Source organism: Sciurus vulgaris, assembly GCF_902686455.1.
Source record: "Sciurus vulgaris genome assembly, chromosome: 17".
NCBI lineage: Eukaryota > Metazoa > Chordata > Mammalia > Rodentia > Sciuridae > Sciurus > Sciurus vulgaris.
Window position 1 is genome coordinate 1,920,495 of NC_136478.1, and position 8,622 is coordinate 1,929,116.

General features: G+C 58.2%; 1 long non-coding RNA gene across 2 annotated transcripts; it reads right to left on the minus strand.

Moving 5' to 3' along the window:
* Positions 1–2,393: 2,393 nt before the first annotated feature.
* LOC306649030 lies at positions 2,394–8,288 on the minus strand. Of its 2 annotated transcripts, none has more exons than XR_013760552.1 (4): positions 6,343–7,340; positions 4,624–4,810; positions 2,847–4,289; positions 2,394–2,509 (listed from the first exon to the last, which is right to left on the minus strand). It is a non-coding gene; the product is annotated as an uncharacterized lncRNA (long non-coding RNA). The 2 variants fall into 2 exon arrangements; XR_013760553.1 differs by lacking the exon at positions 2,394–2,509 and adding an exon at positions 7,354–8,288 and having other exon boundaries at positions 4,153–4,289; positions 6,343–6,771.
* Positions 8,289–8,622: the final 334 nt, after the last annotated feature.

Below are 8,622 nucleotides of genomic sequence, written 5' to 3' on the forward strand. Positions count from 1 at the left end.
CCCAGTCTCCTCCACTCACCACCACCACAGCACTGCCCTGCATGCTGCCTGTGGGGTACCAGGTGGCAAGGTTTCCCTGAGGCTGCCCAGAAACAGCCCCTGGCTTCTAAGCAGGAGGTGCCCACCACGTAAGGACTCAGTGTCCAGACACAGCAGGCCCCAGTGGAAGTAGCAGAAAGCAACTTTGGATTACAGAGAGGCCCAGGCCAAAGAGCTTATGCCAGAACCCAGGGGACTCAGTAGTCTAAAGGGCCTAAACTCTGCAAGATCAAAACTGGGAATTAACTGCAAAGTCATTGCCAAAACACACATTTTACCCTGAATTCATAAACACCTGAGTAAAACTCATAGGCAGCTAGAGTGGTGTGTACCTCTGCAGAGACCTACTTTCTGGGCGCATACTGAGGCCAGGGGCACAGATGGGCGACGTCCAATCTGTGGATGGCAGAAAACACAGGGCCTACGCCACCTGGGTCCCGGGGGCAGGTTTGGTCTCTCTGCCAGTGCCACGCCTCCGCAGGAAATGCCACGCCCCCAGGAAATGCCACGCCCTCCGGAAATGTCTCGCCTCTGCAGGAAATGCCACGCCTCTACAGGAATGCCACGGCCCCAGGAAATGCCACGCCCCCAGGAAATGCCACGCCTCCCCAGGAATGCCACGGCCCCAGGAAATGCCACGCCCCCAGGAAATGCCACGCCCACCGGAAATGTCTCGCCTCTGCAGGAAATGCCACGCCTCTACAGGAATGCCACGCCCCCAGGAAATGCCACTTCCCCGCAGGAAATGCTACGCCCCCCAGGAAATGCCAAACCTCCGCAGGAAAGGGACTACGTGCTGCACATCCGGGCCACAGACGGCCCAGCCCAGCCCATGGGGCTGTTTGGCAAATAGATGACAATTTGCAGATTCACTGTCCCTCAAATCCACAGCTACTGAGCTGCTCTCCATCTAAGCCAATTAGGGCAAAATCGATGTGAAATGTGCAGCCGATGCTGTCCAGCGCCTCCCAGGTCTCCCGGATCCCTTTTCCGCATCTTTCTGCCCCCGGGCTCTGGTTGTTTGCACCTACCCCGGCCGGCGTCAGCAGCCCCTCCCGGCTCTTGGCCACCCTCTCGAGGGGAACCTTAACCCAAAGCCGAGAGCCGGGGGGCAGGGAAACCGGCTCCCGACCTCCAGTTGGGACGCCCTGGGCGTGACTTACACCGCGTGGTGCCCTGCGGGGAAAGGCGCACCTCGCAACCCAGGGCTCCCACATGCGGACACAAGCTGTCATCCACGCCTCTGACGGCCAGAGTGATCAGGGCTCCTGGCTGGGAATTGCCCTTCCAAAGCCTCTGCTGGCCCCTGAAAGCTGGGCGGTTGCTGCACATCCCCGTTGCCACAGCAACAGCACACACAATGGTTTCTGTGGAGTTCTGGTCTATAAATAATTTTTAGATCAGTGGAACCATGTGAGTGGGGTGGGCTCCGCAGGGCGGTTCGTGGTCGCCATGATCAGGCCCTGGGAGTGACAGCTGGCTCAGGCCCCAGCTCCTAGGTCTGGCTGAGGTTCTGGCCTGGCTGACTGGGCACTGCAGCCTGGCCTGGGTAGCAGTTTCTGCACTGGGTAGAGAACCTACGACTGTCCCATCTGGTCTGTGGGTCTCAGGGACACATGATGAGAGCCAGCTGTTCTGGCTGAGGTGGAAGGGGAGGGGGACACACCCTGGTGACTTGGGAACTGAGGAAGGCCCAGGGCTGATGCCGACAGCTACTGTTTCCTGGCTTGCCAGGAGAGGTACCATTCAGTGTCTCGGGGACTCTGGCAGACAGGGTCGGGTTGGAGGATCTGGATTATGGTTTCTCTGGCTTCCTCTGCCTAGGCAGTCATCTCTGTCCGTGTTTTAAGGATTGACTAGGTTTTCGGTCCTCTGGGTTCTTTCTTTCTTTTCCCAATAGTGTTTCTAGGGAAGGGCTCAAGCCCCCAAACCAGGGCCTAAGAAGCTGGATTCTGAAGAAGCCAATGGAAAACCAAGTAGATTTAAGGTCTCCCCATGGGAATGAGTCCTGGTGGCACCCAGCAGGCAAAGCCCTTTGGCGCAGTTAGATGGCACCTCTGGCAGGGGGGCGGCATCCTCTGGGTGCCGCTGTCCTCCCTCTGGTGGACTCTGCACTGGCATGCTGTGCAAAGGCACTGGGCAGCCGCCTTCCACCTGTGTTCACTGTGAGGCTGAGAGCAGCCCCACACACTGGTCAAGAGGGGAGGACAGCACACCTGGGACCCACATCCGAAGCCCCAGGACTCGGGCAAAGGAGCAGTGCTTTTCCGAGGAACGCAACCGTCTCCAAAGAGGTTCAGGAGGAAGAGCAAGGGCAGGCCAGGGCCTGGGCCGGCCTTGGTGGCGTGTGTCCATGTGGCATCTGCACGGGTCCAGGTGTGCCCGCGTTTGTGTGTGGGCAGGTCTGCACACCACGGCTGGGCCTGCGCGGGCACGGCAGACTTCGCCTCTGGAAAGGAAGGCCGGGTCCCTGAATGGAGAGAGGCAGCCCTCTGTCTTTGCTTCCCCATTTGCGCATATTGAATTTCAAATACGAAATACATGAATGGAAGCAGGAGGACAAGGGGCAGGTGTGGAGGGGGCGTACCCAGGAGGCGCAGGCAGCAGGGGCTGGCCAAACTGCTCCGTGGCTCCCCGCCACGCAGGTCACTAGACCTCCCCAGAGCCGCCTCCTGCCTGCTAAAGGGGCCCAGGAACATGGACCTCTTGTGGTTGAGGATCAAGCATCAGCAGTGGGGAGCTGATGGTGCCCTGCTCTGCTCCGCTCAGCTCCACCTCCCTCACAACCGTCTCTGGCTCACACTCACCACTTGAGCAAGAGCCTGCGCCAAGCCAGCAGCCCAGAGCATGATTTTCAGTTATTTTAGTGCTGAAGCTGCTCGATCTGCTCTCAGGGCGCTGCTGACAGATCAGAATGCTGCTCGGCCGTGGCGTTGGGTTCACGGACCCGGAGAAGGCCAATAAAATGCAGTCCGGATATTCCACAGGCCTTCCTGGGAGCCTTTCTCTGATTCTGGGTCAGTCCTCGGGCTGTTGGGAAATGGTTCCTAGGTCAAAGGGCAGCGGCAGAATCTGTGCTGGGAGCAGAGTGGGCAGCTGGAGGCTGGAGCCGCCTCACTGGCACCCGGGGAAGGAGTGAGAAGTGCCCCTGAGGAAGTGAGGCCTGCACTCTCCTCGCTCACGCCGAGGACTCCGAGGGCGCAGATGGAACCTTGGGCCTTGGGAATGGCTGTGTGTCTGCTGCAGTGGGTGGTGGGCAAGGCTGGCTGTGGATGGTAGGGGGCCAGCCCTCCGGGCGAAGGTCAAATGACAAGTCAAATGACAAGTCATCAGGTGCCACAGAGAAGCAGCTGAGCTGGCCTGGCTGGGACTCTCCCCTCACACAGCGTACTGTTTCCACATCTCCAGCGAAGAAGACGGGGGTCCAGTCTGAGGAGGTGCAGGGTGGCCTGCGGCCTCGCTCAGCAGACCCGAAGACCTGGCTGGGGGTCTGGAGTTAGCCGTGTCAGTGAGTCTGCGAGAAGCTTTCCAAGTCCCAGGGACATTTCTCAAATCGCTCCAGGCTCTCCCACCACGAGGCTGTCCCAGCCAGCCTGGGTGGGCACAGGGAGCCACGATTGCAGTGGCCACAGGGAAGGGCCAGCCAAGGCAGGAGACCCCAGGGCTTGTGTGCCCAAGGGTCTACATCCATGGAAATTCCTAAATGTGGAAGGAGCTTATCCTGAACTCACTCATCCTTTCAAGTCCTCTTCTGTCCCGTGATGTGCATGAGTCTCAGCAGAGGGGTGCGCACCTGGGTCTGCAGGTGATAATGGCGGCTGCCCCTGTTCCCAGTTTTCCATGGCTGCTGCTCACTGCCCCTGCTACAGGCTGGACCGTGGGCCCCCAGGAATCTTATCTTGAAACACTTACCCTCATTTCGATTTTGAGTATGGATGTGATTAAGGTCAGGTGCGGTCATGGGGTGGCCCAATGACAGAGTTATCTCCGTAAGGGGAAGCACCCGGGGCTTGCTCTGTCCCTGTCCCTCTCTCCCTTCCTCTGTGCCAGGAGAGAACTGGTGTTAGGCAGCTTTTTATCACTGTGACCAAAACGCCTGACACGAGTGACGTGGAGAAGGAAGGGTTTATTCAGGCTCATGGCTCCAAAGGTTGCAGCCATGGTCTGCCCACTCCGTTGCTTTGAGCCTGAGGGGAGGCAGAGCATCATGCAGAAGAGTGTGGCTGAGGACAGCTGTCAGCTCATGGCAGCTGGAAGCAGAGAAGAAGGAGGAAGGACCAGGGATGAGATATAGTCCCCAAAACACCCCCAGGGACCTACTCCCTACACCCATGCCCACCTGCCTACAGGAGTCCATTCAGCCGTGAATGGATTAGCCCACTGATGAGGCCAGAGCCCTGTGACCCAGTCGCTACCTAGGGCCCTCCTCTGGACACTGCTGCCCTGGGGACCAGGCCTTCAGCTCATGAGGCTTTGGGGACATAGCAGATCAAAGCATAACAGGACCCAAAAGGAGGGCAGCGTGTGCAAACCAGGAAGGAACCCCCAGACCCGCTGGCAGGCCAGCCTCCTGAGGCGGAGCACCTGCTGGACCGGCATGACTGTGTGTTCCACCAGGGCCTGTCGTGTCCTGGAATCTGAGGTACTACGTAAAGGAGGAAGCCTGCGTTTTGTCTGGTGACGGTCGCAGAGGCTTTAGTCCCGGGGACTTGCAGAGGGAAGGACATCGGGGCAGGAATGGCTGGTGAGCCAAGCTGTCAGCTCCTGCAACCTGGAAGCAGAGAGAGAAGAGTGTGGAGAGGGGGGGGCAAACAAGGAGCGGGCCCCCATGCACTCCCCAAGCCAGACCCATCCCTGGGCCCCTCACCACCAACGGCCCCTTCCGTCATGGTCCTCAGGGGATCGGTGCAGAGCCCGCACCCCTCCTGCAAGTCTCGGCTCTGAACCTACTGCCATGGGACCAGGCCTTCAGCACAGCAGCTTCTGGGGACATTGTGTATCTGAACAAAAAGGTCCCATCCCACGTGGACTTACAATGGGATTCTACCTCTTTTCCCATCAACAACTGGGGTCTAGTTCCTGTCCCTTGAATCTGGTTGTGTTGTGACAGTGGCCAAGGTGACTCTGAGAACTGGACTTGGTGGCCGCACTGTAGTCCCAGAAATGGGGGAGGCTGAGGCAGGAGGATGGCAACCTCACAGCCTGCCAGGACAACTTAGAAGACCCTGTCTCAAAGTGAAAGACAAGCAGCGCTGGGGACATGGCTCGGGTAGGGTGCCCTCAGTTCAACCCCCTGTACCACAAACAAATGAAGCAGCCCCCCAGGTGCTGCGGCGTCCCCAGCTCTCCAGGACGCCTGCTGCGGAAGCCAGCACCACTCGGACATTGAGACAGACATCTCAGCCAACAGCCCAGCCGAGGTCCCCCAGACCTGGGAGGGAGAGAGCCCTCAGGCCAGCCAGGCTTCCAGCCACAGATCCATCCTGAGCACAGCTATCCCCGCACGCCCTGGCTGAGCCACCAATTTGCAGCCTGAACACACGATTGCTTTTGTTGATATGTATTTGTTGATGACCACGGGCTCAGGGTGGTTGGGGAGGCAATAGCACGTGTCTGGAAGGAGAGGTGCTCAGTGCAGGTGCTGCAGGGAGCCAGCCACCAGAAAATTCTCCGGCGGGGGCGGGACTGAGGAGGAGCAAGGGCGCACAGAAACCCTGACCTGCCACTGCTGGAGCCAGGCAGGCAGCCCCTGGTGTCCAGCCGACCGATTGCACACTAGATTGCTTAGAAGAGACCCAGGGAAGGCCACCAGGGGAGGCTAACCAGGAGCGTGAAGCCAGAGGCTCCCAGGGGACACCAGGCAGAGCTGGCTCCCCTCCCAAGCCTGCTCCCCACCAGGTGGAACCTTAGCTCCACCACAAGACTCTAGACGCCCCACATTCTTGAGCCAGTGCTGGCCTTGGGCGGGATCGTGCTGGGGACACTCTGAAGTGGGCTTTGCTTTTGTCTAACTCATACTCCTGCAGCTGCTGTCCCCTGGCTCTTGGGGACGGACCTTGCTAGACCTTTTGATATTTTCGAATGCGTTTTTTCTGCAGACTCACGTCCTCAGGGTGGATGGATCCTCTGGGAACAGCGACCAGCCCTGAGGCCTCTGTCTGCGCCCGCCCGAGTTTTCCTCAGTGGGAAGTCCTCTGGGCAGCGCCGGGTCGAGACAGGCACTCTTCATTTCCGCAGGCCGAGGTGGCGTTGGCTTGGCTGAGAGTGCTTTATCGCATGGAGAAAGTCGAACTTTGATCTTACCTTGCCAAGTTCTCTAGAAGGATGTGAGTTTAGCTGCTGCTCCCGGCATCTGCAAGAATGGCCACCGTAGGCACGATGCTCTCCTCCCACACACTGCTGATGTCACGAGTGAGACACCGTCTCTGAGGTTGAAGTGCCTTTGGCTTCTTGGGACAAAGTGCATTTGCCATGATACCTTGCTTTTCACATGTGAGTGGGGGGTTGCTGACACTGGACCTAGGGCTTCTGCGTCTGTCCTGGTGGTTGGTTCTGGTCCACCATTCTCAGATCTCACACCATCTTGTCAGGTGGGGCCTCAGGTGACACTGGCCTCAAGGAATGAGGTGGCGATGTTCCTGCTCATCCCATTCCGCCAGAGAGTCTGTCACACTGTGGACTTTGAATGTTTGCTGGCAAGCGTCTGCAGGGTTCACTGGCCCTGGTCTTTGCCTTGTGGGGAGATTTTAAGCCGCCGTTCAGTCTCGTTGGTTGTTTTAGGATTGTTCAGACTTTTGTTTTCTTTTTGTGTCAGTTTTGGCCGATTCTACTTTCCCATTTCCCTGCCATCCCTGACTTGGAACCTTATCCTGGGCTCACCTCTCTGAAGTGCCCTCTGTCCTCTCTGGAAGCCCAAGCACTTCCTGCCCTTCCCTGCCCGCACTGGCATCTGCACCGGAATTAATTGGGCTATGAGTAACACGGCCTTTGGCTAGAATGGCTTAAACAGCAAGTGTCCACTATCGCGTGGGGCAGTCCAGAAGCAGGCAGCCCCGGGACATCGTTCCCAGAGCAGCAATGCCACTGGGACCCCAGACTCTCTCTCTGCTCTCAGGTTTGCCTCCACCCAGGGGCATGACCACTCTGCAGGTTCAGGCAGTGTGTGTGTGTGTGTGTGTGTGTGTGTGTGTGTGAGAGAGAGAGAGAGAGAGAGAGAGAGAGACAGACAGACAGACAGACAGACAGACACAGACAACATCCAGAAAGAGGGGCATCTCCTCCGTGTTGTGACTTTCACTGGGAAGGAAACTTTACCTGGAAGTCCCCCAATCCGGCAGATCCCTGGGGTCCTGGCTGCGGCCCCAAGGGAGGCCAAGATGGCGAGGGCATGCTGCTTTTGATTCTGTTGTGGGTGGCAGCCTTGCACCCAGGGGTGAGTGGGGTTGGTGGCAGCACCTTTGGGCTGAACTCCTGGACTGTCCTGTCTGACCCTCTCCTGATCTCTCTGGCCTGTTGCCACTCAGGCCAGCTTGACAGAACACACTGGAACCTATGCTGTGCTGGTAAATCTTTAACAACTGGCTCTCTGGGGTGTGGGTTGGGTTAAGCCCTCGTGTTACTCAGCTCTTTGTTGCTGTGACCAAAACACCAAATGAAAACAACTTAGAGGAGGGAAAGTTTCTTCTGGGTTCATGGTTTCAGAGGTTCAGTCCGTGGCTGGTCAGCGAGGGCTTCATTTCTTACCAGAGGATGGCTGCTCAGCTTGTGGCAGCCAGGAAGCAGAGAGAGAGAGAGAGCGAGAGGGAGAGAGAGAGGGAGAGGGAGAGAGGTGTGCCAGGGACAAAATATGGTCCCCAAAGGCACACTGTCTTCTCCAGCCAGACCCCACCTGCCTACAGTCACCACCTAGGACAATAGTCCTTCACACTATCAGTCCATCAAATGACTTAACCCCTGATCAGGTCGGGGCTCCACAGTCCCATCCTGGCACCTCTGAACGTTCCTGCCTTGTCTCCTTGAGCTTTGGGTACTTCACATTGACACCACAGCAGCCTGATGGGCAGGCTCGCTGGTTCCCGGGTGCGAACGCTCACACTTAGTTGACCCCAGCTCCCGGCGTGGTGGCACTGCCCTTGGAACTGAAGGAGGTGCCTGATGGCTCTCAGGACGGCCCACCCAGGCCCCGGGCCCCGGCTGACGTGCAGGGTCATACACCTGAGCCCTGGTCAAGGTGGTGAGGAGGCACTGAAGGGTCCGTCCAGGGAAGCAGACACCTGCCGCACATCGGCTGCCCCCAGGACCATGCCCATGCTCCAGGAGGAAGCTGAGGCCAGAGAGGTCAAGGCACACAGTGCCTGACAGCCAGAACCCACAGACCCGTCCTCTTCAAAGTCTGGGTCTTTCCACCCCAAACAAAGGCTCCACCACTGTCACTCAGATCCTGCAACACACAGGGCTGACACTTGAAAAGGGCAGCTTGGAGGGACAGCACTTGCTGGGAGAGCAGGCCTGTGTTCATCCCCACACGGGGAAGAAGGAGGAGAAGAACGAACCAGCGTTATTTGTAACCGCTGAAGGGCGGAG